The sequence below is a fragment of the Saccoglossus kowalevskii genome, chromosome 2, assembly GCF_978046115.1.
Source record: "Saccoglossus kowalevskii chromosome 2, keSacKowa6.1, whole genome shotgun sequence".
NCBI lineage: Eukaryota > Metazoa > Hemichordata > Enteropneusta > Harrimaniidae > Saccoglossus > Saccoglossus kowalevskii.
Window position 1 is genome coordinate 21,982,503 of NC_140642.1, and position 25,460 is coordinate 22,007,962.

General features: G+C 38.9%; 40 non-coding genes across 40 annotated transcripts; all 40 read left to right on the top strand.

Annotated features, from left to right (window-relative positions):
* The first annotated feature begins 433 nt into the window (after nucleotides 1-433).
* Nucleotides 434-506, top strand: TRNAR-UCG (transfer RNA arginine (anticodon UCG)). The gene has a single exon. It is a non-coding gene; the product is annotated as a tRNA-Arg (tRNA).
* A 495-nt stretch (nucleotides 507-1,001) lies between these two features.
* On the top strand, nucleotides 1,002-1,074 carry TRNAR-UCG (transfer RNA arginine (anticodon UCG)). Its single transcript has one exon. It is a non-coding gene; the product is annotated as a tRNA-Arg (tRNA).
* Nucleotides 1,075-1,564: 490 nt separating this feature from the next.
* TRNAR-UCG (transfer RNA arginine (anticodon UCG)) lies at nucleotides 1,565-1,637 on the top strand. The gene has a single exon. It is a non-coding gene; the product is annotated as a tRNA-Arg (tRNA).
* A 496-nt stretch (nucleotides 1,638-2,133) lies between these two features.
* TRNAR-UCG (transfer RNA arginine (anticodon UCG)) lies at nucleotides 2,134-2,206 on the top strand. Its single transcript has one exon. It is a non-coding gene; the product is annotated as a tRNA-Arg (tRNA).
* Nucleotides 2,207-2,697: 491 nt separating this feature from the next.
* TRNAR-UCG (transfer RNA arginine (anticodon UCG)) lies at nucleotides 2,698-2,770 on the top strand. The gene has a single exon. It is a non-coding gene; the product is annotated as a tRNA-Arg (tRNA).
* A 495-nt stretch (nucleotides 2,771-3,265) lies between these two features.
* On the top strand, nucleotides 3,266-3,338 carry TRNAR-UCG (transfer RNA arginine (anticodon UCG)). The gene has a single exon. It is a non-coding gene; the product is annotated as a tRNA-Arg (tRNA).
* Nucleotides 3,339-3,829: 491 nt separating this feature from the next.
* Nucleotides 3,830-3,902, top strand: TRNAR-UCG (transfer RNA arginine (anticodon UCG)). The gene has a single exon. It is a non-coding gene; the product is annotated as a tRNA-Arg (tRNA).
* A 481-nt stretch (nucleotides 3,903-4,383) lies between these two features.
* TRNAR-UCG (transfer RNA arginine (anticodon UCG)) lies at nucleotides 4,384-4,456 on the top strand. The gene has a single exon. It is a non-coding gene; the product is annotated as a tRNA-Arg (tRNA).
* A 495-nt stretch (nucleotides 4,457-4,951) lies between these two features.
* On the top strand, nucleotides 4,952-5,024 carry TRNAR-UCG (transfer RNA arginine (anticodon UCG)). Its single transcript has one exon. It is a non-coding gene; the product is annotated as a tRNA-Arg (tRNA).
* A 490-nt stretch (nucleotides 5,025-5,514) lies between these two features.
* Nucleotides 5,515-5,587, top strand: TRNAR-UCG (transfer RNA arginine (anticodon UCG)). The gene has a single exon. It is a non-coding gene; the product is annotated as a tRNA-Arg (tRNA).
* Nucleotides 5,588-6,076: 489 nt separating this feature from the next.
* Nucleotides 6,077-6,149, top strand: TRNAR-UCG (transfer RNA arginine (anticodon UCG)). The gene has a single exon. It is a non-coding gene; the product is annotated as a tRNA-Arg (tRNA).
* Nucleotides 6,150-7,199: 1,050 nt separating this feature from the next.
* On the top strand, nucleotides 7,200-7,272 carry TRNAR-UCG (transfer RNA arginine (anticodon UCG)). The gene has a single exon. It is a non-coding gene; the product is annotated as a tRNA-Arg (tRNA).
* A 489-nt stretch (nucleotides 7,273-7,761) lies between these two features.
* Nucleotides 7,762-7,834, top strand: TRNAR-UCG (transfer RNA arginine (anticodon UCG)). Its single transcript has one exon. It is a non-coding gene; the product is annotated as a tRNA-Arg (tRNA).
* A 1,052-nt stretch (nucleotides 7,835-8,886) lies between these two features.
* Nucleotides 8,887-8,959, top strand: TRNAR-UCG (transfer RNA arginine (anticodon UCG)). The gene has a single exon. It is a non-coding gene; the product is annotated as a tRNA-Arg (tRNA).
* A 499-nt stretch (nucleotides 8,960-9,458) lies between these two features.
* Nucleotides 9,459-9,531, top strand: TRNAR-UCG (transfer RNA arginine (anticodon UCG)). Its single transcript has one exon. It is a non-coding gene; the product is annotated as a tRNA-Arg (tRNA).
* Nucleotides 9,532-10,008: 477 nt separating this feature from the next.
* TRNAR-UCG (transfer RNA arginine (anticodon UCG)) lies at nucleotides 10,009-10,081 on the top strand. Its single transcript has one exon. It is a non-coding gene; the product is annotated as a tRNA-Arg (tRNA).
* Nucleotides 10,082-11,130: 1,049 nt separating this feature from the next.
* On the top strand, nucleotides 11,131-11,203 carry TRNAR-UCG (transfer RNA arginine (anticodon UCG)). Its single transcript has one exon. It is a non-coding gene; the product is annotated as a tRNA-Arg (tRNA).
* A 489-nt stretch (nucleotides 11,204-11,692) lies between these two features.
* TRNAR-UCG (transfer RNA arginine (anticodon UCG)) lies at nucleotides 11,693-11,765 on the top strand. The gene has a single exon. It is a non-coding gene; the product is annotated as a tRNA-Arg (tRNA).
* A 1,052-nt stretch (nucleotides 11,766-12,817) lies between these two features.
* On the top strand, nucleotides 12,818-12,890 carry TRNAR-UCG (transfer RNA arginine (anticodon UCG)). The gene has a single exon. It is a non-coding gene; the product is annotated as a tRNA-Arg (tRNA).
* Nucleotides 12,891-13,389: 499 nt separating this feature from the next.
* Nucleotides 13,390-13,462, top strand: TRNAR-UCG (transfer RNA arginine (anticodon UCG)). The gene has a single exon. It is a non-coding gene; the product is annotated as a tRNA-Arg (tRNA).
* A 477-nt stretch (nucleotides 13,463-13,939) lies between these two features.
* On the top strand, nucleotides 13,940-14,012 carry TRNAR-UCG (transfer RNA arginine (anticodon UCG)). Its single transcript has one exon. It is a non-coding gene; the product is annotated as a tRNA-Arg (tRNA).
* Nucleotides 14,013-14,512: 500 nt separating this feature from the next.
* TRNAR-UCG (transfer RNA arginine (anticodon UCG)) lies at nucleotides 14,513-14,585 on the top strand. The gene has a single exon. It is a non-coding gene; the product is annotated as a tRNA-Arg (tRNA).
* Nucleotides 14,586-15,062: 477 nt separating this feature from the next.
* Nucleotides 15,063-15,135, top strand: TRNAR-UCG (transfer RNA arginine (anticodon UCG)). The gene has a single exon. It is a non-coding gene; the product is annotated as a tRNA-Arg (tRNA).
* Nucleotides 15,136-15,627: 492 nt separating this feature from the next.
* TRNAR-UCG (transfer RNA arginine (anticodon UCG)) lies at nucleotides 15,628-15,700 on the top strand. Its single transcript has one exon. It is a non-coding gene; the product is annotated as a tRNA-Arg (tRNA).
* A 477-nt stretch (nucleotides 15,701-16,177) lies between these two features.
* TRNAR-UCG (transfer RNA arginine (anticodon UCG)) lies at nucleotides 16,178-16,250 on the top strand. Its single transcript has one exon. It is a non-coding gene; the product is annotated as a tRNA-Arg (tRNA).
* A 495-nt stretch (nucleotides 16,251-16,745) lies between these two features.
* TRNAR-UCG (transfer RNA arginine (anticodon UCG)) lies at nucleotides 16,746-16,818 on the top strand. Its single transcript has one exon. It is a non-coding gene; the product is annotated as a tRNA-Arg (tRNA).
* Nucleotides 16,819-17,311: 493 nt separating this feature from the next.
* TRNAR-UCG (transfer RNA arginine (anticodon UCG)) lies at nucleotides 17,312-17,384 on the top strand. The gene has a single exon. It is a non-coding gene; the product is annotated as a tRNA-Arg (tRNA).
* Nucleotides 17,385-17,861: 477 nt separating this feature from the next.
* TRNAR-UCG (transfer RNA arginine (anticodon UCG)) lies at nucleotides 17,862-17,934 on the top strand. The gene has a single exon. It is a non-coding gene; the product is annotated as a tRNA-Arg (tRNA).
* A 495-nt stretch (nucleotides 17,935-18,429) lies between these two features.
* TRNAR-UCG (transfer RNA arginine (anticodon UCG)) lies at nucleotides 18,430-18,502 on the top strand. The gene has a single exon. It is a non-coding gene; the product is annotated as a tRNA-Arg (tRNA).
* Nucleotides 18,503-18,995: 493 nt separating this feature from the next.
* Nucleotides 18,996-19,068, top strand: TRNAR-UCG (transfer RNA arginine (anticodon UCG)). The gene has a single exon. It is a non-coding gene; the product is annotated as a tRNA-Arg (tRNA).
* Nucleotides 19,069-19,560: 492 nt separating this feature from the next.
* Nucleotides 19,561-19,633, top strand: TRNAR-UCG (transfer RNA arginine (anticodon UCG)). Its single transcript has one exon. It is a non-coding gene; the product is annotated as a tRNA-Arg (tRNA).
* A 1,067-nt stretch (nucleotides 19,634-20,700) lies between these two features.
* On the top strand, nucleotides 20,701-20,773 carry TRNAR-UCG (transfer RNA arginine (anticodon UCG)). Its single transcript has one exon. It is a non-coding gene; the product is annotated as a tRNA-Arg (tRNA).
* Nucleotides 20,774-21,253: 480 nt separating this feature from the next.
* TRNAR-UCG (transfer RNA arginine (anticodon UCG)) lies at nucleotides 21,254-21,326 on the top strand. The gene has a single exon. It is a non-coding gene; the product is annotated as a tRNA-Arg (tRNA).
* Nucleotides 21,327-21,819: 493 nt separating this feature from the next.
* TRNAR-UCG (transfer RNA arginine (anticodon UCG)) lies at nucleotides 21,820-21,892 on the top strand. Its single transcript has one exon. It is a non-coding gene; the product is annotated as a tRNA-Arg (tRNA).
* Nucleotides 21,893-22,385: 493 nt separating this feature from the next.
* Nucleotides 22,386-22,458, top strand: TRNAR-UCG (transfer RNA arginine (anticodon UCG)). Its single transcript has one exon. It is a non-coding gene; the product is annotated as a tRNA-Arg (tRNA).
* Nucleotides 22,459-22,950: 492 nt separating this feature from the next.
* Nucleotides 22,951-23,023, top strand: TRNAR-UCG (transfer RNA arginine (anticodon UCG)). Its single transcript has one exon. It is a non-coding gene; the product is annotated as a tRNA-Arg (tRNA).
* A 502-nt stretch (nucleotides 23,024-23,525) lies between these two features.
* Nucleotides 23,526-23,598, top strand: TRNAR-UCG (transfer RNA arginine (anticodon UCG)). The gene has a single exon. It is a non-coding gene; the product is annotated as a tRNA-Arg (tRNA).
* Nucleotides 23,599-24,098: 500 nt separating this feature from the next.
* TRNAR-UCG (transfer RNA arginine (anticodon UCG)) lies at nucleotides 24,099-24,171 on the top strand. Its single transcript has one exon. It is a non-coding gene; the product is annotated as a tRNA-Arg (tRNA).
* A 493-nt stretch (nucleotides 24,172-24,664) lies between these two features.
* Nucleotides 24,665-24,737, top strand: TRNAR-UCG (transfer RNA arginine (anticodon UCG)). Its single transcript has one exon. It is a non-coding gene; the product is annotated as a tRNA-Arg (tRNA).
* Nucleotides 24,738-25,219: 482 nt separating this feature from the next.
* On the top strand, nucleotides 25,220-25,292 carry TRNAR-UCG (transfer RNA arginine (anticodon UCG)). Its single transcript has one exon. It is a non-coding gene; the product is annotated as a tRNA-Arg (tRNA).
* The last annotated feature ends 168 nt before the right edge of the window (nucleotides 25,293-25,460 follow it).

Here is a 25,460-nt window from a genome sequence, read left to right on the forward strand (position 1 = left end):
TGCACTTAATAAATACTGTTAGCGGATAAGAATTTGCGAAATTAAAGAGATAACATTGATGTGCTGGATCAGATGAGTCAGCAAATTATACAGGAATTTTAGGATCTAGACATATAAAACACCTTGTGGCACTATAAAAAAAAAAACGCAAAATACTATTACATAAAATACCAACGAATAAGGCATGTGACAACGAATCACATAATTGCGGTCCGAGTGACATTGTGGTCATATGGCGATGCAATAATTGTGTGTTCTGCAAAATTGAACTGCTACACCTGTCACAGCCAAACATGCAACTATTTCAAGAATAAATTTAGCAGGTGCAAATTCGCAAATATGGGGATGTGCAGAACCCAACGACTTATTCAATTATCCAGGTAAATAGGAATTCGTAAAAAAATTAGATGGCACAGGATGAAGATGTACTTAAGACTCCGTGGCCTAATGGATAAGGCGTCTGACTTCGAATCAGAAGATTGCGGGTTCGAGTGCCGTCGGGGTCGTATTTGCTGCTACGATTTAGTTTTCTGCAAGATTGCACAAGAACACCAGCTGCACTCAATAAAAAAATACGTCGTAAATACTGTTAGCGAATAAGAATTTGCGAAATTAAAGAGATAACATTGATGTGCTGGATCTGATGAATCAGTAAATTAGACAGGAATTTTAGGATCTAGACATATAAAAGACCTTGTGGTACTATAAAAAAAACGCAAAATACTATTACATAAAATACCAACGAATGAGGCATGTGACATCGAATCACATAATTGCGGTCCGAGTGACATTGTGGTCATATGGCGATGCAATAATTGTGTGTTCTGCAAAATTGAACTGCTACACCTGTCACAGCCAAACATGCAACTATTTCAAGAATAAATTTAGCAGGTTCAAATTCGCAAATATGGGGATGTGCAGAACCCAACGACTTATTCAATTATCCAGGTAAATAGGAATTCGTAAAAAAATTAGATGGCACAGGATGAAGATGTACTTAAGACTCCGTGGCCTAATGGATAAGGCGTCTGACTTCGAATCAGAAGATTGCGGGTTCGAGTCCCGTCGGGGTCGTATTGGCTGCTACGATTTAGTTTTCTGCAAGATTGCACAAGAACACCAGCTGCACTCAATAAAAAAATACGTCGTAAATACTGTTAGCGGATAAGAATTTGCGAAATTAAAGAGATAACATTGATGTGCTGGATCAGATGAGTCAGTCAATTAGACAGGAATTTTAGGATCTAGACATAAAACACCTTGTGGCACTATAAAAAACGCAAAACACTATTACATAAAATAACAATGAATAAGGCATGTGACATCGAATCATATAATTGCGGTCCGAGTCACATTGTGGTCGTATGGCGATGCAATAATTGTGTGTTCTGCAAAATTGAACTGCTACACCTGTCACAGCCAAACATGCAACTATTTCAAGAATAAATTTACCAGGTGCAAATTCGCAAATACGGGGATGTGCAGGACCCAACGACTTATTCAATTATCCAGGTAAATAGGAATTCGTAAAAAATTAGATGGCACAGGATGAAGATGTACTTAAGACTTCGTGGTCTAATGGATAAGGCGTCTGACTTCGAATCAGAAGATTGCGGGTTCGAGTCCCGTCTGGGTCGTATGGGCTGCTACGATTTAGTTTTCTGCAAGATTGCACAAGAACACCAGCTGCACTCAATAAAAAAAATACGTCGTAAATACTGTTAGCGGATAAGAATTTGCGAAATTAAAGAGATAACATTGATGTGCTGGATCAGATGAGTCAGTCAATTAGACAGGAATTTTAGGATCTAGACATATAAAAGACCTTGTGGCACTATAAAAAAAACGCAAAATACTATTACATAAAATACCAACGAATGAGGCATGTGACATCGAATCACATAATTGCGGTCCGAGTGACATTGTGGTCATATGGCGATGCAATAATTGTGTGTTCTGCAAAATTGAACTGCTACACCTGTCACAGCCAAACATGCAACTATTTCAAGAATAAATTTAGCAGGTTCAAATTCGCAAATATGGGGATGTGCAGAACCCAACGACTTATTCAATTATCCAGGTAAATAGGAATTCGTAAAAAAATTAGATGGCACAGGATGAAGATGTACTTAAGACTCCGTGGCCTAATGGATAAGGCGTCTGACTTCGAATCAGAAGATTGCGGGTTCGAGTCCCGTCGGGGTCGTATTGGCTGCTACGATTTAGTTTTCTGCAAGATTGCACAAGAACACCAGCTGCACTCAATAAAAAAATACGTCGTAAATACTGTTAGCGGATAAGAATTTGCGAAATTAAAGAGATAACATTGATGTGCTGGATCAGATGAGTCAGTCAATTAGACAGGAATTTTAGGATCTAGACATAAAACACCTTGTGGCACTATAAAAAACGCAAAACACTATTACATAAAATAACAATGAATAAGGCATGTGACATCGAATCACATAATTGCGGTCCGAGTCACATTGTGGTCGTATGGCGATGCAATAATTGTGTGTTCTGCAAAATTGAACTGCTACACCTGTCACAGCCAAACATGCAACTATTTCAAGAATAAATTTACCAGGTGCAAATTCGCAAATACGGGGATGTGCAGGACCCAACGACTTATTCAATTATCCAGGTAAATAGGAATTCGTAAAAAAATTAGATGGCACAGGATGAAGATGTACTTAAGACTCCGTGGCCTAATGGATAAGGCGTCTGACTTCGAATCAGAAGATTGCGGGTTCGAGTGCCGTCGGGGTCGTATTTGCTGCTACTATTTAGTTTTCTGCAAGATTGCACAAGAACACCAGCTGCACTCAATAAAAAAATACGTCGTAAATACTGTTAGCGAATAAGAATTTGCGAAATTAAAGAGATAACATTGATGTGCTGGATCTGATGAGTCAGTAAATTAGACAGGAATTTTAGGATCTAGACATATAAAAGACCTTGTGGTACTATAAAAAAAACGCAAAATACTATTACATAAAATACCAACGAATGAGGCATGTGACATCGAATCACATAATTGCGGTCCGAGTGACATTGTGGTCATATGGCGATGCAATAATTGTGTGTTCTGCAAAATTGAACTGCTACACCTGTCACAGCCAAACATGCAACTATTTCAAGAATAAATTTAGCAGGTTCAAATTCGCAAATATGGGGATGTGCAGAACCCAACGACTTATTCAATTATCCAGGTAAATAGGAATTCGTAAAAAAATTAGATGGCACAGGATGAAGATGTACTTAAGACTCCGTGGCCTAATGGATAAGGCGTCTGACTTCGAATCAGAAGATTGCGGGTTCGAGTCCCGTCGGGGTCGTATTGGCTGCTACGATTTAGTTTTCTGCAAGATTGCACAAGAACACCAGCTGCACTCAATAAAAAAATACGTCGTAAATACTGTTAGCGGATAAGAATTTGCGAAATTAAAGAGATAACATTGATGTGCTGGATCAGATGAGTCAGTCAATTAGACAGGAATTTTAGGATCTAGACATAAAGCACCTTGTGGCACTATAAAAAACGCAAAACACTATTACATAAAATAACAATGAATAAGGCATGTGACATCGAATCACATAATTGCGGTCCGAGTCACATTGTGGTCGTATGGCGATGCAATAATTGTGTGTTCTGCAAAATTGAACTGCTACACCTGTCACAGCCAAACATGCAACTATTTCAAGAATAAATTTACCAGGTGCAAATTCGCAAATACGGGGATGTGCAGGACCCAACGACTTATTCAATTATCCAGGTAAATAGGAATTCGTAAAAAAATTAGATGGCACAGGATGAAGATGTACTTAAGACTCCGTGGCCTAATGGATAAGGCGTCTGACTTCGAATCAGAAGATTGCGGGTTCGAGTGCCGTCGGGGTTGTATTTGCTGCTACTATTTAGTTTTCTGCAAGATTGCACAAGAACACCAGCTGCACTTAATAAATACTGTTAGCGGATAAGAATTTGCGAAATTAAAGAGATAACATTGATGTGCTGGATCAGATGAGTCAGTAAATTATACAGGAATTTTAGGATCTAGACATATAAAACACCTTGTGGCACTATAAAAAAAAACGCAAAATACTATTACATAAAATACCAACGAATAAGGCATGTGACAACGAATCACATAATTGCGGTCCGAGTGACATTGTGGTCATATGGCGATGCAATAATTGTGTGTTCTGCAAAATTGAACTGCTACACCTGTCACAGCCAAACATGCAACTATTTCAAGAATAAATTTAGCAGGTGCAAATTCGCAAATATGGGGATGTGCAGAACCCAACGACTTATTCAATTATCCAGGTAAATTGGAATTCGTAAAAAAATTAGATGGCACAGGATGAAGATGTACTTAAGACTCCGTGGCCTAATGGATAAGGCGTCTGACTTCGAATCAGAAGATTGCGGGTTCGAGTGCCGTCGGGGTCGTATTTGCTGCTACGATTTAGTTTTCTGCAAGATTGCACAAGAACACCAGCTGCACTCAATAAAAAAATACGTCGTAAATACTGTTAGCGAATAAGAATTTGCGAAATTAAAGAGATAACATTGATGTGCTGGATCTGATGAGTCAGTAAATTAGACAGGAATTTTAGGATCTAGACATATAAAAGACCTTGTGGTACTATAAAAAAAACGCAAAATACTATTACATAAAATACCAACGAATGAGGCATGTGACATCGAATCACATAATTGCGGTCCGAGTGACATTGTGGTCATATGGCGATGCAATAATTGTGTGTTCTGCAAAATTGAACTGCTACACCTGTCACAGCCAAACATGCAACTATTTCAAGAATAAATTTAGCAGGTGCAAATTCGCAAATATGGGGATGTGCAGAACCCAACGACTTATTCAATTATCCAGGTAAATAGGAATTCGTAAAAAAAATAGATGGCACAGGATGAAGATGTACTTAAGACTCCGTGGCCTAATGGATAAGGCGTCTGACTTCGAATCAGAAGATTGCGGGTTCGAGTCCCGTCGGGGTCGTATTGGCTGCTACGATTTAGTTTTCTGCAAGATTGCACAAGAACACCAGCTGCACTCAATAAAAAAATACGTCGTAATACTGTTAGCGGATAAGAATTTGCGAAATTAAAGAGATAACATTGATGTGCTGGATCAGATGAGTCAGTCAATTAGACAGGAATTTTAGGATCTAGACATAAAACACCTTGTGGCACTATAAAAAACGCAAAACACTATTACATAAAATAACAATGAATAAGGCATGTGACATCGAATCACATAATTGCGGTCCGAGTCACATTGTGGTCGTATGGCGATGCAATAATTGTGTGTTCTGCAAAATTGAACTGCTACACCTGTCACAGCCAAACATGCAACTATTTCAAGAATAAATTTAGCAGGTGCAAATTCGCAAATATGGGAATGTACAGAACCCAACGACTTATTCAATTATCCAGGTAAATAGGAATTCGTAAAAAAATTAGATGGCACAGGATGAAGATGTACTTAAGACTCCATGGCCTAATAGAAAAGGCGTCTGACTTCGAATCAGAAGATTGCGGGTTCGAGTCCCGTCGGGGTCGCATGGGCTGCTACGATTTAGTTTTCTGCAAGATTGCACAAGAACACCAGCTGCACTCAATAAAAAAATACGTCGTGAATACTGTTAGCGGATAAGAATTTGCGAAATTACAGAGATAACATTGATGTGCTGGATCAGATGAGTCAATTAGACAGGAATTTTAGGATCTAGACATAAAACACCTTGTGGCACTATACAAAAACGCAAAGCACTATTACATAAAATACCAATGAATAAGGCATGTGACATCGAATCACATAATTGCGGTCCGAGTCACATCGTGGTCGTATAGCGACGCAATAATTGTGTGTTCTGCAAAATTGAACTGCTACACCTGTCACAGCTAAACATGCAACTATTTCAAGAATAAATTCACCAGGTGCTAATTCGCAAATATGGGGATGTGCAGAACCCAACGACATATTCAATTATCCAGGTAAATAGGAATTCGTAAAAAAAATTAGATGGCACAGGATGAAGATGTACTTAAGACTCCGTGGCCTAATGGATAAGGCGTCTGACTTCGAATCAGAAGATTTCGGGTTCGAGTCTCGTCGGGGTCGTATTGGCTGCTACGATTTAGTTTTCTGCAAGATTGCACAAGAACATCAGCTACACTCAATAAAAAAATACGTCGTGAATACTGTTAGCGGATAAGAATTTGCGAAATTAAAGAGATAACATTGATGTGCTGGATCAGATGAGTCAGTCAATTAGACAGGAATTTTAGGATCTAGACATATAAAACACCTTGTGGCACTATAAAAAAAACCCGCAAAATACTATTACAACATAAAATACCAACGAATAAGGCATGTGACATCGAATCACATAATTGCGGTCCGAGTGACATTGTGGTCATATGGCGATGCAATAATTGTGTGTTCTGCAAAATTGAACTGCTACACCTGTCACAGCTAAACATGCAACTATTTCAAGAATAAATTCACCAGGTGCTAATTCGCAAATATGGGGATGTGCAGAACTCAACGACATATTCAATTATTCAGGTAAATAGGAATTCGTAAAAAAAATTAGATGGCACAGGATGAAAATGTACTTAAGACTCCGTGGCCTAATAGATAAGGCGTCTGACTTCGAATCAGAAGATTGCGGGTTCGAGTCCCGTCGTGGTTGTATTGGCTGCTACGATTTAGTTTTCTGCAAGATTGCACAAGAACACCAGCTGCACTTAATAAATACTGTTAGCGGATAAGAATTTGCGAAATTAAAGAGATAACATTGATGTGCTGGATCAGATGAGTCAGTCAATTAGACAGGAATTTTAGGATCTAGACATAAAACACCTTGTGGCACTATAAAAAACGCAAAACACTATTACATAAAATAACAATGAATAAGGCATGTGACATCGAATCACATAATTGCGGTCCGAGTCACATTGTGGTCGTATGGCGATGCAATAATTGTGTGTTCTGCAAAATTGAACTGCTACACCTGTCACAGCCAAACATGCAACTATTTCAAGAATAAATTTAGCAGGTGCAAATTCGCAAATATGGGAATGTACAGAACCCAACGACTTATTCAATTATCCAGGTAAATAGGAATTCGTAAAAAAATTAGATGGCACAGGATGAAGATGTACTTAAGACTCCATGGCCTAATAGAAAAGGCGTCTGACTTCGAATCAGAAGATTGCGGGTTCGAGTCCCGTCGGGGTCGCATGGGCTGCTACGATTTAGTTTTCTGCAAGATTGCACAAGAACACCAGCTGCACTCAATAAAAAAATACGTCGTGAATACTGTTAGCGGATAAGAATTTGCGAAATTACAGAGATAACATTGATGTGCTGGATCAGATGAGTCAATTAGACAGGAATTTTAGGATCTAGACATAAAACACCTTGTGGCACTATACAAAAACGCAAAGCACTATTACATAAAATACCAATGAATAAGGCATGTGACATCGAATCACATAATTGCGGTCCGAGTCACATCGTGGTCGTATAGCGACGCAATAATTGTGTGTTCTGCAAAATTGAACTGCTACACCTGTCACAGCTAAACATGCAACTATTTCAAGAATAAATTCACCAGGTGCTAATTCGCAAATATGGGGATGTGCAGAACCCAACGACATATTCAATTATCCAGGTAAATAGGAATTCGTAAAAAAAATTAGATGGCACAGGATGAAGATGTACTTAAGACTCCGTGGCCTAATGGATAAGGCGTCTGACTTCGAATCAGAAGATTTCGGGTTCGAGTCTCGTCGGGGTCGTATTGGCTGCTACGATTTAGTTTTCTGCAAGATTGCACAAGAACATCAGCTACACTCAATAAAAAAATACGTCGTGAATACTGTTAGCGGATAAGAATTTGCGAAATTAAAGAGATAACATTGATGTGCTGGATCAGATGAGTCAGTCAATTAGACAGGAATTTTAGGATCTAGACATATAAAACACCTTGTGGCACTATAAAAAAAACCCGCAAAATACTATTACAACATAAAATACCAACGAATAAGGCATGTGACATCGAATCACATAATTGCGGTCCGAGTGACATTGTGGTCATATGGCGATGCAATAATTGTGTGTTCTGCAAAATTGAACTGCTACACCTGTCACAGCTAAACATGCAACTATTTCAAGAATAAATTCACCAGGTGCTAATTCGCAAATATGGGGATGTGCAGAACTCAACGACATATTCAATTATTCAGGTAAATAGGAATTCGTAAAAAAAATTAGATGGCACAGGATGAAAATGTACTTAAGACTCCGTGGCCTAATAGATAAGGCGTCTGACTTCGAATCAGAAGATTGCGGGTTCGAGTCCCGTCGTGGTTGTATTGGCTGCTACGATTTAGTTTTCTGCAAGATTGCACAAGAACACCAGCTGCACTTAATAAATACTGTTAGCGGATAAGAATTTGCGAAATTAAAGAGATAACATTGATGTGCTGGATCAGATGAGTCAGTCAATTAGACAGGAATTTTAGGATCTAGACATAAAACACCTTGTGGCACTATAAAAAAACGCAAAACACTATTACATAAAATACCAACGAATAAGGCATGTGACATCGAATCACATAATTGCGGTCCGAGTCACATTGTGGTCGTATGGCGATGCAATAATTGTGTGTTCTGCAAAATTGAACTGCTACACCTGTCACAGCCAAACATGCAACTATTTCAAGAATAAATTTAGCAGGTGCAAATTCGCAAATATGGGGATGTACAGAACCCAACGACTTATTCAATTATCCAGGTAAATAGGAACTCGTAAAAAAAATTAGATGGCACAGGATGAAGATGTACTTAAGACTCCGTGGCCTAATGGATAAGGCGTCTGACTTCGAATCAGAAGATTTCGGGTTCGAGTCTCGTCGGGGTCGTATTGGCTGCTACGATTTAGTTTTCTGCAAGATTGCACAAGAACATCAGCTACACTCAATAAAAAAATACGTCGTGAATACTGTTAGCGGATAAGAATTTGCGAAATTAAAGAGATAACATTGATGTGCTGGATCAGATGAGTCAGTCAATTAGACAGGAATTTTAAGATCTAGACATATAAAAGACCTTGTGGCACTATAAAAAAAACCGCAAAATACTTTTACAACATAAAATACCAACGAATAAGGCATGTGACATCGAATCACATAATTGCGGTCCGAGTGACATTGTGGTCATATGGCGATGCAATAATTGTGTGTTCTGCAAAATTGAACTGCTACACCTGTCACAGCTAAACATGCAACTATTTCAAGAATAAATTCACCAGGTGCTAATTCGCAAATATGGGGATGTGCAGAACTCAACGACATATTCAATTATTCAGGTAAATAGGAATTCGTAAAAAAATTAGATGGCACAGGATGAAAATGTACTTAAGACTCCGTGGCCTAATGGATAAGGCGTCTGACTTCGAATCAGAAGATTGCGGGTTCGAGTCCCGTCGGGGTCGTATTGGCTGCTACGATTTAGTTTTCTGCAAGATTGCACAAGAACACCAGCTGCACTTAATAAATACTGTTAGCGGATAAGAATTTGCGAAATTAAAGAGATAACATTGATGTGCTGGATCAGATGAGTCAGTCAATTAGACAGGAATTTTAGGATCTAGACATAAAACACCTTGTGGCACTATAAAAAAACGCAAAACACTATTACATAAAATACCAACGAATAAGGCATGTGACATCGAATCACATAATTGCGGTCCGAGTCACATTGTGGTCGTATGGCGATGCAATAATTGTGTGTTCTGCAAAATTGAACTGCTACACCTGTCACAGCCAAACATGCAACTATTTCAAGAATAAATTTAGCATGTGCAAATTCGCAAATATGGGGATGTACAGAACCCAACGACTTATTCAATTATCCAGGTAAATAGGAACTCCTAAAAAAATTAGATGGCACAGGATGAAGATGTACTTAAGACTCCGTGGCCTAATGGATAAGGCGTCTGACTTCGAATCAGAAGATTGCGGGTTCGAGTCCCGTCGGGGTCGTATTTGCAGCTACGATTTAGTTTTCTGCAAGATTGCACAAAAACACCAGCTGCGCTCAATAAAAAAATACGTCGTGAATACTGTTAGCGGATAAGAATTTGCGAAATTAAAGAGATAACATTGATGTGCTGGATCAGATGAGTCAGTCAATTAGACAGGAATTTTATGATCTAGACATATAAAACACCTTGTGGCACTATAAAAAAAACCGCAAAATACTATTACAACATAAAATACCAACGAATAAGGCATGTGACATCGAATCACATAATTGCGGTCCGAGTGACATTGTGGTCATATGGCGATGCAATAATTGTGTGTTCTGCAAAATTGAACTGCTACACCTGTCACAGCTAAACATGCAACTATTTCAAGAATAAATTCACCAGGTGCTAATTCGCAAATATGGGGATGTGCAGAACTCAACGACATATTCAATTATTCAGGTAAATAGGAATTCGTAAAAAAAATTAGATGGCACAGGATGAAAATGTACTTAAGACTCCGTGGCCTAATAGATAAGGCGTCTGACTTCGAATCAGAAGATTGCGGGTTCGAGTCCCGTCGTGGTTGTATTGGCTGCTACGATTTAGTTTTCTGCAAGATTGCACAAGAACACCAGCTGCACTTAATAAATACTGTTAGCGGATAAGAATTTGCGAAATTAAAGAGATAACATTGATGTGCTGGATCAGATGAGTCAGTCAATTAGACAGGAATTTTAGGATCTAGACATAAAACACCTTGTGGCACTATAAAAAACGCAAAACACTATTACATAAAATAACAATGAATAAGGCATGTGACATCGAATCACATAATTGCGGTCCGAGTCACATTGTGGTCGTATGGCGATGCAATAATTGTGTGTTCTGCAAAATTGAACTGCTACACCTGTCACAGCCAAACATGCAACTATTTCAAGAATAAATTTAGCAGGTGCAAATTCGCAAATATGGGAATGTACAGAACCCAACGACTTATTCAATTATCCAGGTAAATAGGAATTCGTAAAAAAATTAGATGGCACAGGATGAAGATGTACTTAAGACTCCATGGCCTAATAGAAAAGGCGTCTGACTTCGAATCAGAAGATTGCGGGTTCGAGTCCCGTCGGGGTCGCATGGGCTGCTACGATTTAGTTTTCTGCAAGATTGCACAAGAACACCAGCTGCACTCAATAAAAAAATACGTCGTGAATACTGTTAGCGGATAAGAATTTGCGAAATTACAGAGATAACATTGATGTGCTGGATCAGATGAGTCAATTAGACAGGAATTTTAGGATCTAGACATAAAACACCTTGTGGCACTATACAAAAACGCAAAGCACTATTACATAAAATACCAATGAATAAGGCATGTGACATCGAATCACATAATTGCGGTCCGAGTCACATCGTGGTCGTATAGCGACGCAATAATTGTGTGTTCTGCAAAATTGAACTGCTACACCTGTCACAGCTAAACATGCAACTATTTCAAGAATAAATTCACCAGGTGCTAATTCGCAAATATGGGGATGTGCAGAACCCAACGACATATTCAATTATCCAGGTAAATAGGAATTCGTAAAAAAAATTAGATGGCACAGGATGAAGATGTACTTAAGACTCCGTGGCCTAATGGATAAGGCGTCTGACTTCGAATCAGAAGATTTCGGGTTCGAGTCTCGTCGGGGTCGTATTGGCTGCTACGATTTAGTTTTCTGCAAGATTGCACAAGAACATCAGCTACACTCAATAAAAAAATACGTCGTGAATACTGTTAGCGGATAAGAATTTGCGAAATTAAAGAGATAACATTGATGTGCTGGATCAGATGAGTCAGTCAATTAGACAGGAATTTTAGGATCTAGACATATAAAACACCTTGTGGCACTATAAAAAAAACCCGCAAAATACTATTACAACATAAAATACCAACGAATAAGGCATGTGACATCGAATCACATAATTGCGGTCCGAGTGACATTGTGGTCATATGGCGATGCAATAATTGTGTGTTCTGCAAAATTGAACTGCTACACCTGTCACAGCTAAACATGCAACTATTTCAAGAATAAATTCACCAGGTGCTAATTCGCAAATATGGGGATGTGCAGAACTCAACGACATATTCAATTATTCAGGTAAATAGGAATTCGTAAAAAAAATTAGATGGCACAGGATGAAAATGTACTTAAGACTCCGTGGCCTAATAGATAAGGCGTCTGACTTCGAATCAGAAGATTGCGGGTTCGAGTCCCGTCGTGGTTGTATTGGCTGCTACGATTTAGTTTTCTGCAAGATTGCACAAGAACACCAGCTGCACTTAATAAATACTGTTAGCGGATAAGAATTTGCGAAATTAAAGAGATAACATTGATGTGCTGGATCAGATGAGTCAGTCAATTAGACAGGAATTTTAGGATCTAGACATAAAACACCTTGTGGCACTATAAAAAAACGCAAAACACTATTACATAAAATACCAACGAATAAGGCATGTGACATCGAATCACATAATTGCGGTCCGAGTCACATTGTGGTCGTATGGCGATGCAATAATTGTGTGTTCTGCAAAATTGAACTGCTACACCTGTCACAGCCAAACATGCAACTATTTCAAGAATAAATTTAGCAGGTGCAAATTCGCAAATATGGGGATGTACAGAACCCAACGACTTATTCAATTATCCAGGTAAATAGGAACTCGTAAAAAAAATTAGATGGCACAGGATGAAGATGTACTTAAGACTCCGTGGCCTAATGGATAAGGCGTCTGACTTCGAATCAGAAGATTTCGGGTTCGAGTCTCGTCGGGGTCGTATTGGCTGCTACGATTTAGTTTTCTGCAAGATTGCACAAGAACATCAGCTACACTCAATAAAAAAATACGTCGTGAATACTGTTAGCGGATAAGAATTTGCGAAATTAAAGAGATAACATTGATGTGCTGGATCAGATGAGTCAGTCAATTAGACAGGAATTTTAAGATCTAGACATATAAAAGACCTTGTGGCACTATAAAAAAAACCGCAAAATACTTTTACAACATAAAATACCAACGAATAAGGCATGTGACATCGAATCACATAATTGCGGTCCGAGTGACATTGTGGTCATATGGCGATGCAATAATTGTGTGTTCTGCAAAATTGAACTGCTACACCTGTCACAGCTAAACATGCAACTATTTCAAGAATAAATTCACCAGGTGCTAATTCGCAAATATGGGGATGTGCAGAACTCAACGACATATTCAATTATTCAGGTAAATAGGAATTCGTAAAAAAATTAGATGGCACAGGATGAAAATGTACTTAAGACTCCGTGGCCTAATGGATAAGGCGTCTGACTTCGAATCAGAAGATTGCGGGTTCGAGTCCCGTCGGGGTCGTATTGGCTGCTACGATTTAGTTTTCTGCAAGATTGCACAAGAACACCAGCTGCACTTAATAAATACTGTTAGCGGATAAGAATTTGCGAAATTAAAGAGATAACATTGATGTGCTGGATCAGATGAGTCAGTCAATTAGACAGGAATTTTAGGATCTAGACATAAAACACCTTGTGGCACTATAAAAAAACGCAAAACACTATTACATAAAATACCAACGAATAAGGCATGTGACATCGAATCACATAATTGCGGTCCGAGTCACATTGTGGTCGTATGGCGATGCAATAATTGTGTGTTCTGCAAAATTGAACTGCTACACCTGTCACAGCCAAACATGCAACTATTTCAAGAATAAATTTAGCATGTGCAAATTCGCAAATATGGGGATGTACAGAACCCAACGACTTATTCAATTATCCAGGTAAATAGGAACTCCTAAAAAAATTAGATGGCACAGGATGAAGATGTACTTAAGACTCCGTGGCCTAATGGATAAGGCGTCTGACTTCGAATCAGAAGATTGCGGGTTCGAGTCCCGTCGGGGTCGTATTTGCAGCTACGATTTAGTTTTCTGCAAGATTGCACAAAAACACCAGCTGCGCTCAATAAAAAAATACGTCGTGAATACTGTTAGCGGATAAGAATTTGCGAAATTAAAGAGATAACATTGATGTGCTGGATCAGATGAGTCAGTCAATTAGACAGGAATTTTATGATCTAGACATATAAAACACCTTGTGGCACTATAAAAAAAACCGCAAAATACTATTACAACATAAAATACCAACGAATAAGGCATGTGACATCGAATCACATAATTGCGGTCCGAGTGACATTGTGGTCATATGGCGATGCAATAATTGTGTGTTCTGCAAAATTGAACTGCTACACCTGTCACAGCTAAACATGCAACTATTTCAAGAATAAATTCACCAGGTGCTAATTCGCAAATATGGGGATGTGCAGAACTCAACGACATATCCAATTATTCAGGTAAATAGGAATTCGTAAAAAAAATTAGATGGCACAGGATGAAAATGTACTTAAGACTCCGTGGCCTAATGGATAAGGCGTCTGACTTCGAATCAGAAGATTGCGGGTTCGAGTCCCGTCGGGGTCGTATTGGCTGCTACGATTTAGTTTTCTGCAAGATTGCACAAGAACACCAGCTGCACTTAATAAATACTGTTAGCGGATAAGAATTTGCGAAATTAAAGAGATAACATTGATGTGCTGGATCAGATGAGTCAGTCAATTAGACAGGAATTTTAGGATCTAGACATAAAACACCTTGTGGCACTATAAAAAAACGCAAAGCACTATTACATAAAATACCAATGAATAAGGCATGTGACATCGAATCACATAATTGCGGTCCGAGTCACATCGTGGTCGTATAGCGATGCAATAATTGTGTGTTCTGCAAAATTGAACTGCTACACCTGTCACAGCCAAACATGCAACTATTTCAAGAATAAATTTACCAGGTGCAAATTCGCAAATATGGGGATGTGCAGAACCCAACGACTTATTCAATTATCCAGGTAAATAGGAATTCGTAAAAAAATTAGATGGCACAGGATGAAGATGTACTTAAGACTCCGTGGCCTAATGGATAAGGCGTCTGACTTCGAATCAGAAGATTGCGGGTTCGAGTTCCGTCGGGGTCGTATGGTCTGCTACGATTTAGTTTTCTGCAAGATTGCACAAGAACACCAGCTGCACTCAATAAAAAAATACGTCGTGAATATTGTTGGCGGATAAGAATTTGCGAAATTAAAGAGATAACATTGATGTGCTGGATCAGATGACTCAGTCAATTAGACAGGAATTTTAGGATCTAGACATAAAACACCTTGTGGCACTATAAAAAAACGCAAAACACTATTACATAAAATACCAACGAATAAGGCATGTGACATCGAATCACATAATTGCGGTCCGAGTCACATTGTTGTCGTATGGCGATGCAATAATTGTGTGTTCTGCAAAATTGAACTGCTACACCTGTCACAGCCAAACATGCAACTATTTCAAGAATAAATTTAGCAGGTGCAAATTCGCAAATATGGGGATGTAGAGAACCCAACGACTTATTCAATTATCCAGGTAAATAGGAATTCGTAAAAAAATTAGATGGCACAGGATGAAGATGTACTTAAGACTCTGTGGCCTAATGGATAAGGCGTCTGACTTCGAATCAGAAGATTGCGGGTTCGAGTCCCGTCGGGGTCGTATTGGCTGCTACGATTTAGTTTTCTGCAAGATTGCACAAGAACACCAGCTGCACTTAATAAATACTGTTAGCGGATAAGAATTTGCGAAATTAAAGAGATAACATTGATGTGCTGGATCAGATGAGTCTGTCAATTAGACAGGAATTTTAGGATCTAGACATAAAACACCTTGTGGTACTATAAAAAAACGCAAAACACTATTACATAAAATACCAACGAATAAGGCATGTGACATCGAATCACATAATTGCGGTCCGAGTCACATTGTGGTCGTATGGCGATGCAATAATTGTGTGTTCTGCAAAATTGAATTGCTACACCTGTCACAGCCAAACATGCAACTATTTCAAGAATAAATTTAGCAGGTGCAAATTCGCAAATATGGGGATGTACAGAACCCAACGACTTATTCAATTATCCAGGTAAATAGGAACTCCTAAAAAAATTAGATGGCACAGGATGAAGATGTACTTAAGACTCCGTGGCCTAATGGATAAGGCGTCTGACTTCGAATCCGAAGATTGCAGGTTCGAGTCCCGTCGGGGTCGTATAGGCTGCTACGATTTAGTTTTCTGCAAGATTGCACAAGAACACCAGCTGCACTCAATAAAAAAATACGTCGTGAATACTGTTAGCGGATAAGAATTTGCGAAATTAAAGAGATAACATTGATGTGCTGGATCAGATGACTCAGTCAATTAGACAGCAATTTTAGGATCTAGACATAAAACACATTGTGGCACTATAAAAAAACGCAAAACACTATTACATAAAATACCAATGAATAAGGCATGTGACATCGAATCACATAATTGCGGTCCGAGTCACATCGTGGTCGTGTGGCGACGCAATAATTGTGTAATAATTTCTGCAAAATTGAACTGCTACACCTGTCACAGCCAAACATGCAACTATTTCAAGAATAAATTTACCAGGTGCTAATTCGCAAATATGGGGATGTGCAGAACCCAACGACATATTCAATTATCCAGGTAAATAGAATTCGTAAAAAAAATAGATGGCACATATGAAGATGTACTTAAGACTCCGTGGCCTAATGGATAAGGCGTCTGACTTCGAATCAGAAGATTGCGGGTTCGAGTCCCGTCGGGGTCGTATTGGCTGCTACGATTTAGTTTTCTGCAAGATTGCACAAGAACACCAGCTGCACTCAATAAAAAAATACGTCGTGAATACTGTTAGCGGATAAGAATTTGCGAAATTAAAGAGATAACATTGATGTGCTGGATCAGATGAGTCAGTCAATTAGACAGGAATTTTAGGATCGAGACATAAAACACCTTGTGGCACTATACAAAAACGCAAAACACTATTACATAAAATACCAATGAATTAGGCATGTGACATCGAATCACATAATTGCGGTCCGAGTCACATCGTGGTCGTATGGCGACGCAATAATTGTGTGTTCTGCAAAATTGAACTGCTACACCTGTCACAGCCAAACATGCAACTATTTCAAGAATAAATTCACCAGGTGCTAATTCGCAAATATGGGGATGTGCAGAACCCAAAGACATATTCAATTATCCAGGTAAATAGGACTTCGTAAAAAAAATTAGATGGCACAGGATGAAGATGTACTTAAAACTCCGTGGCCTAATGGATAAGGCGTCTGACTTCGAATCAGAAGATTGCGGGTTCGAGTCCCGTCGGGGTCGTATTGGCTGCTACGATTTAGTTTTCTGCAAGATTGCACAAGAACACCAGCTGCACTTAATAAATACTGTTAGCGGATAAGAATTTGCGAAATTAAAGAGATAACATTGATGTGCTGGATCAGATGAGTCTGTCAATTAGACAGGAATTTTAGGATCTAGACATAAAACACCTTGTGGTACTATAAAAAAACGCAAAACACTATTACATAAAATACCAACGAATAAGGCATGTGACATCGAATCACATAATTGCGGTCCGAGTCACATTGTGGTCGTATGGCGATGCAATAATTGTGTGTTCTGCAAAATTGAATTGCTACACCTGTCACAGCCAAACATGCAACTATTTCAAGAATAAATTTAGCAGGTGCAAATTCGCAAATATGGGGATGTACAGAACCCAACGACTTATTCAATTATCCAGGTAAATAGGAACTCCTAAAAAAATTAGATGGCACAGGATGAAGATGTACTTAAGACTCCGTGGCCTAATGGATAAGGCGTCTGACTTCGAATCAGAAGATTGCGGGTTCGAGTCCCGTCGGGGTCGTATTGGCTGCTACGATTTAGTTTTCTGCAAGATTGCACAAGAACACCAGCTGCACTCAATAAAAAAATACGTCGTGAATACTGTTAGCGGATAAGAATTTGCGAAATTAAAGAGATAACATTGATGTGCTGGATCAGATGAGTCAGTCAATTAGACAGGAATTTTAGGATCGAGACATAAAACACCTTGTGGCACTATACAAAAACGCAAAACACTATTACATAAAATACCAATGAATAAGGCATGTGACATCGAATCACATAATTGCGGTCCGAGTCACATCGTGGTCGTGTGGCGACGCAATAATTGTGTAATAATTTCTGCAAAATTGAACTGCTACACCTGTCACAGCCAAACATGCAACTATTTCAAGAATAAATTTACCAGGTGCTAATTCGCAAATATGGGGATGTGCAGAACCCAACGACATATTCAATTATCCAGGTAAATAGAATTCGTAAAAAAAATAGATGGCACATATGAAGATGTACTTAAGACTCCGTGGCCTAATGGATAAGGCGTCTGACTTCGAATCAGAAGATTGCGGGTTCGAGTCCCGTCGGGGTCGTATTGGCTGCTACGATTTAGTTTTCTGCAAGATTGCACAAGAACACCAGCTGCACTCAATAAAAAAATACGTCGTGAATACTGTTAGCGGATAAGAATTTGCGAAATTAAAGAGATAACATTGATGTGCTGGATCAGATGAGTCAGTCAATTAGACAGGAATTTTAGGATCGAGACATAAAACACCTTGTGGCACTATACAAAAACGCAAAACACTATTACATAAAATACCAATGAATTAGGCATGTGACATCGAATCACATAATTGCGGTCCGAGTCACATCGTGGTCGTATGGCGACGCAATAATTGTGTGTTCTGCAAAATTGAACTGCTACACCTGTCACAGCCAAACATGCAACTATTTCAAGAATAAATTCACCAGGTGCTAATTCGCAAATATGGGGATGTGCAGAACCCAAAGACATATTCAATTATCCAGGTAAATAGGACTTCGTAAAAAAAATTAGATGGCACAGGATGAAGATGTACTTAAAACTCCGTGGCCTAATGGACAAGGCGTCTGACTTCGAATCAGAAGATTGCGGGTTCGAGTCCCGTCCGGGTCGTATTGGCTGCTACGATTTAGTTTTCTGCAAGATTGCACAAGAACACCAGCTGCACTCAATAAAAAAATGCGTCGTGAATACTGTTAGCGGATAAGAATTTGCGAAATTAAAGAGATAACATTGATGTGCTGGATCAGATGAGTCAGTCAATTAGACAGGAATTTTACGATCTAGACATAAAACACCTTGTGGCACTGTAAAAAAACGCAAAACACTATTACATAAAATACCAATGAATAAGGCATGTGACATCGAATCACATAATTGCGGTCCGAGTCACATCGTGGTCGTATGGCGACGCAATAATTGTGTGTTCTGCAAATTGAACTGCTACACCTGTCACAGCCAAACATGCAACTATTTCAAGAATAAATTCACCAGATGCTAATTCGCAAATATGGGGATGTGCAGAACCCAACGACATAGTCAATTATCCAGGTAAATAGGAATTCGTAAAAAAAATTAGATGGCACAGGATGAAGATGTACTTAATACTCCGTGGCCTAATGGATAAGGCGTCTGACTTCGAATCAGAAGATTTCGGGTTCGAGTCCCGTCGGGGTCGTATTGGCTGCTACGATTTAGTTTTCTGCAAGATTGCACAAAAACATCAGCTGCACTCAATAAAAAAAATACGTCGTGAATACTGTTAGCGGATAAGAATTTGCGAAATTAAAGAGATAACATTGATGTGCTGGATCAGATGAGTCAGTCAATTAGACAGGAATTTTAGGATCTAGACATATAAAACACCTTGTGGCACTATAAAAAAAACCGCAACATACTATTACAACATAAAATACCAACGAATAAGGCATGTGACATCGAATCACATAATTGCGGTCCGAGTGACATTGTGGTCATATGGCGATGCAATAATTGTGTGTTCTGCAACATTGAACTGCTACACCTGTCACAGCCAAACATGCAACTATTTCAAAAATAAATTTACCAGGTGCAAATTCGCAAATATGGGGATGTGCAGAACCCAACGACTTATTCAATTATCCAGGTAAATAGGAATTCGTAAAAAAAATTAGATGGCACAGGATGAAGATGTACTTAATACTCCGTGGCCTAATGGATAAGGCGTGTGACTTCGAATCAGAAGATTTCGGGTTCGAGTCCCGTCGGGGTCGTATTGGCTGCTACGATTTAGTTTTCTGCAAGATTGCACAAAAACATCAGCTGCACTCAATAAAAAAATACGTCGTGAATACTGTTAGCGGATAAGAATTTGCGAAATTAAAGAGATAACATTGATGTGCTGGATCAGATGAGTCAGTCAATTAGACAGGAATTTTAGGATCTAGACATAAAACACCTTGTGGCACTATAAAAAAACGCAAAGCACTATTACATAAAATACCAATGAATAAGGCATGTGACATCGAATCACATAATTGCGGTCCGAGTCACATTGTGGTCGTATGGCGACGCAATAATTGTGTGTTCTGCAAAATTGAACTGCTACACCTGTCACAGCCAAACATGCAACTATTTCAAAAATAAATTTACCAGGTGCAAATTCGCAAACATGGGGATGTGCAGAACCCAACGACTTATTCAATTATCCAGGTAAATAGGAATTCGTAAAAAAAAATAGATGGCACAGGATGAAGATGTACTTAAGACTCCGTGGCATAATGGATAAGGCGTCTGACTTCGAATCAGAAGATTGCGGGTTCGAGTCCCGTCGGGGTCGTATTGGCTGCTACGATTTAGTTTTCTGCAAGATTGCACAAGAACACCAGCTGCACTTAATAAATACTGTTAGCGGATAAGAATTTGCGAAATTAAAGAGATAACATTGATGTGCTGGATCAGATGAGTCAGTAAATTAGACAGGAATTTTAGGATCTAGACATATAAAAGACCTTGTGGCACTATAAAAAAAACGCAAAATACTATTACATAAAATACCAACGAATGAGGCATGTGACATCGAATCACATAATTGCGGTCCGAGTGATATTGTGGTCATATGGCGATGCAATAATTGTGTGTTCTGCAAAATTGAACTGCTACACCTGTCACAGCCAAACATGCAACTATTTCAAGAATAAATTTAGCAGGAGCAAATTCGCAAATATGGGGATGTGCAGAACCCAACGACTTATTCAATTATCCAGGTAAATAGGAATTCGGAAAAAAATTAGATGGCACAGGACGAAGATGTACCTAAGACTCCGTAGCCTAATGGATAAGACGTCTGACTTCGAATCAGAAGATTGCGGGTTCGAGTCCCGTCGGGGTCGTATTTGCTGCTACGATTTAGTTTTCTGCAAGATTGCACAAGAACACCAGCTGCACTCAATAAAAAAATACGTCGTAAATACTGTTAGCGGATAAGAATTTGCGAAATTAAAGAGATAACATTGATGTGCTGGATCAGATGAGTCAGTCAATTAGACAGGAATTTTAGGATCTAGACATAAAACACCTTGTGGCACTATAAATAAACGCAAAACACTATTACATAAAATACCAACGAATAAGGCATGTGACATCGAATCACATAATTGCGGTCCGAGTGACATTGTGGTCATATGGCGATGCAATAATTGTGTGTTCTGCAACAGTGAACTGCTACACCTGTCACAGCCAAACATGCAACTATTTCAAAAATAAATTTACCAGGTGCAAATTCGCAAATATGGGGATGTGCAGAACCCAACGACTTATTCAATTATCCAGGTAAATAGGAATTCGTAAAAAAAATTAGATGGCACAGGATGAAGATGTACTTAAGACTCCGTGGCCTAATGGATAAGGCGTCTGACTTCGAATCAGAAGATTGCGGGTTCGAGTCTCGTCGGGGTCGTACTTGCTGCTACGATTTAGTTTTCTGCAAGATTGCACAAGAACACCAGCTGCACTCAATAAAAAAATACGTCGTAAATACTGTTAGCGGATAAGAATTTGCGAAATTAAAGAGATAACATTGATGTGCTGGATCAGCTGAGTCAGTCAATTAGACAGGAATTTTAGGATCTAGACATAAAACACCTTGTGGCACTATAAAAAAACGCAAAACACTATTACATAAAATACCAATGAATAAGGCATGTGACATCGAATCACATAATTGCGGTCCGAGTCACATCGTGGTCGTATGGCGACGCAATAATTGTGTGTTCTGCAAAATTGAACTGCTACACCTGTCACAGCCAAACATGCAACTATTTCAAGAATAAATTCACCAGGTGCTAATTCGCAAATATGGGGATGTGCAGAACCCAAAGACATATTCAATTATCCAGGTAAATAGGACTTCGTAAAAAAAATTAGATGGCACAGGATGAAGATGTACTTAAAACTCCGTGGCCTAATGGACAAGGCGTCTGACTTCGAATCAGAAGATTGCGGGTTCGAGTCCCGTCCGGGTCGTATTGGCTGCTACGATTTAGTTTTCTGCAAGATTGCACAAGAACACCAGCTGCACTCAATAAAAAAATGCGTCGTGAATACTGTTAGCGGATAAGAATTTGCGAAATTAAAGAGATAACATTGATGTGCTGGATCAGATGAGTCAGTCAATTAGACAGGAATTTTACGATCTAGACATAAAACACCTTGTGGCACTGTAAAAAAACGCAAAACACTATTACATAAAATACCAATGAATAAGGCATGTGACATCGAATCACATAATTGCGGTCCGAGTCACATCGTGGTCGTATGGCGACGCAATAATTGTGTGTTCTGCAAATTGAACTGCTACACCTGTCACAGCCAAACATGCAACTATTTCAAGAATAAATTCACCAGATGCTAATTCGCAAATATGGGGATGTGCAGAACCCAACGACATAGTCAATTATCCAGGTAAATAGGAATTCGTAAAAAAAATTAGATGGCACAGGATGAAGATGTACTTAATACTCCGTGGCCTAATGGATAAGGCGTCTGACTTCGAATCAGAAGATTTCGGGTTCGAGTCCCGTCGGGGTCGTATTGGCTGCTACGATTTAGTTTTCTGCAAGATTGCACAAAAACATCAGCTGCACTCAATAAAAAAAATATGTCGTGAATACTGTTAGCGGATAAGAATTTGCGAAATTAAAGAGATAACATTGATGTGCTGGATCAGATGAGTCAGTCAATTAGACAGGAATTTTAGGATCTAGACATATAAAACACCTTGTGGCACTATAAAAAAAAAACGCAATATACTATTACAACATAAAATACCAACGAATAAGGCATGTGACATCGAATCACATAATTGCGGTCCGAGTGACATTGTGGTCATATGGCGATGCAATAATTGTGTGTTCTGCAACATTGAACTGCTACACCTGTCACAGCTAAACATGCAACTATTTCAAAAATAAATTTACCAGGTGCAAATTCGCAAATATGGGGATGTGCAGAACCCAACGACTTATTCAATTATCCAGGTAAATAGGAATTCGTAAAAAAAATTAGATGGCACAGGATGAAGATGTACTTAATACTCCGTGGCCTAATGGATAAGGCGTCTGACTTCGAATCAGAAGATTTCGGGTTCGAGTCCCGTCGGGGTCGTATTGGCTGCTACGATTTAGTTTTCTGCAAGATTGCACAAAAACATCAGCTGCACTCAATAAAAAAATACGTCGTGAATACTGTTAGCGGATAAGAATTTGCGAAATTAAAGAGATAACATTGATGTGCTAGATCAGATGAGTCAGTCAATTAGACAGGAATTTTAGGATCTAGACATATAAAACACCTTGTGGCACTATAAAAAAAAACGCAACATACTATTACAACATAAAATACCAACGAATAAGGCATGTGACATCGAATCACAAAATTGTGGTCCGAGTCACATTGTGGTCGTATGGCGATGCAATAATTGTGTGTTCTGCAAAATTGAACTGCTACACCTGTCACAGCCAAACATGCAACTATTTCAAAAATAAATTTACCAGGTGAAAATTCGCAAATATGGGGATGTGCAGAACCCAACGACTTATTCAATTATCCAGGTAAATAGGAATTCGTAAAAAAAATTAGATGGCACAGGATGAAGATGTACTTAAGACTCCGTGGCCTAATGGATAAGGCGTCTGACTTCGAATCAGAAGATTGCGGGTTCGAGTCCCGTTGGGGTCGTATTGGCTGCTACGATTTAGTTTTCTGCAAGATTGCACAAGAACACCAGCTGCACTCAATAAAAAAATACGTCGTAAATACTGTTAGCGGATAAGAATTTGCGAAATTAAAGAGATAACATTGATGTGCTGGATCAGATGAGTCAGTCAATTAGACAAGAATTTTAGGATCTAGACATAAAACACCTTGTGGCACTATAAAAAAACGCAAAGCACTATTACATAAAATACCAATGAATAAGGCATGTGACATCGAATCACATAATTGCGGTCCGAGTCACATTGTGGTCGTATGGCGATGCAATAATTGTGTGTTCTGCAAAATTGAACTGCTACACCTGTCACAGCCAAACATGCAACTATTTCAAAAATAAATTTACCAGGTGCAAATTCGCAAACATGGGGATATGCAGAACCCAACGACTTATTCAATTATCCAGGTAAATAGGAATTCGTAAAAAAAATTAGATGGCACAGGATGAAGATGTACTTAAGACTCCGTGGCATAATGGATAAGGCGTCTGACTTCGAATCAGAAGATTGCGGGTTCGAGTCCCGTCGGGGTCGTATTGGCTGCTACGATTTAGTTTTCTGCAAGATTGCACAAGAACACCAGCTGCACTTAATAAATACTGTTAGCGGATAAGAATTTGCGAAATTAAAGAGATAACATTGATGTGCTGGATCAGATGAGTCAGTAAATTAGACAGGAATTTTAGGATCTAGACATATAAAACACCTTGTGGCACTATAAAAAAAAACGCAAAATACTATTACATAAAATACCAACGAATAAGGCATGTGACATCGAATCACATAATTGCGGTCCGAGTGACATTGTGGTCATATGGCTATGCAATAATTGTGTGTTCTGCAAAATTGAACTGCTACACCTGTCACAGCCAAACATGCAACTATTTCAAGAATAAATTTAGCAGGTGCAAATTCGCAAAGATGGGGATGTGCAGAACCCAACGACATAGTCAATTATCCAGGTAAATAGGAATTCGTAAAAAAAATTAGATGGCACAGGATGAAGATGTACTTAATACTCCGTGGCCTAATGGATAAGGCGTCTGACTTCGAATCAGAAGATTTCGGGTTCGAGTCCCGTCGGGGTCGTATTGGCTGCTACGATTTAGTTTTCTGCAAGATTGCACAAAAACATCAGCTGCACTCAATAAAAAAAATATGTCGTGAATACTGTTAGCGGATAAGAATTTGCGAAATTAAAGAGATAACATTGATGTGCTGGATCAGATGAGTCAGTCAATTAGACAGGAATTTTAG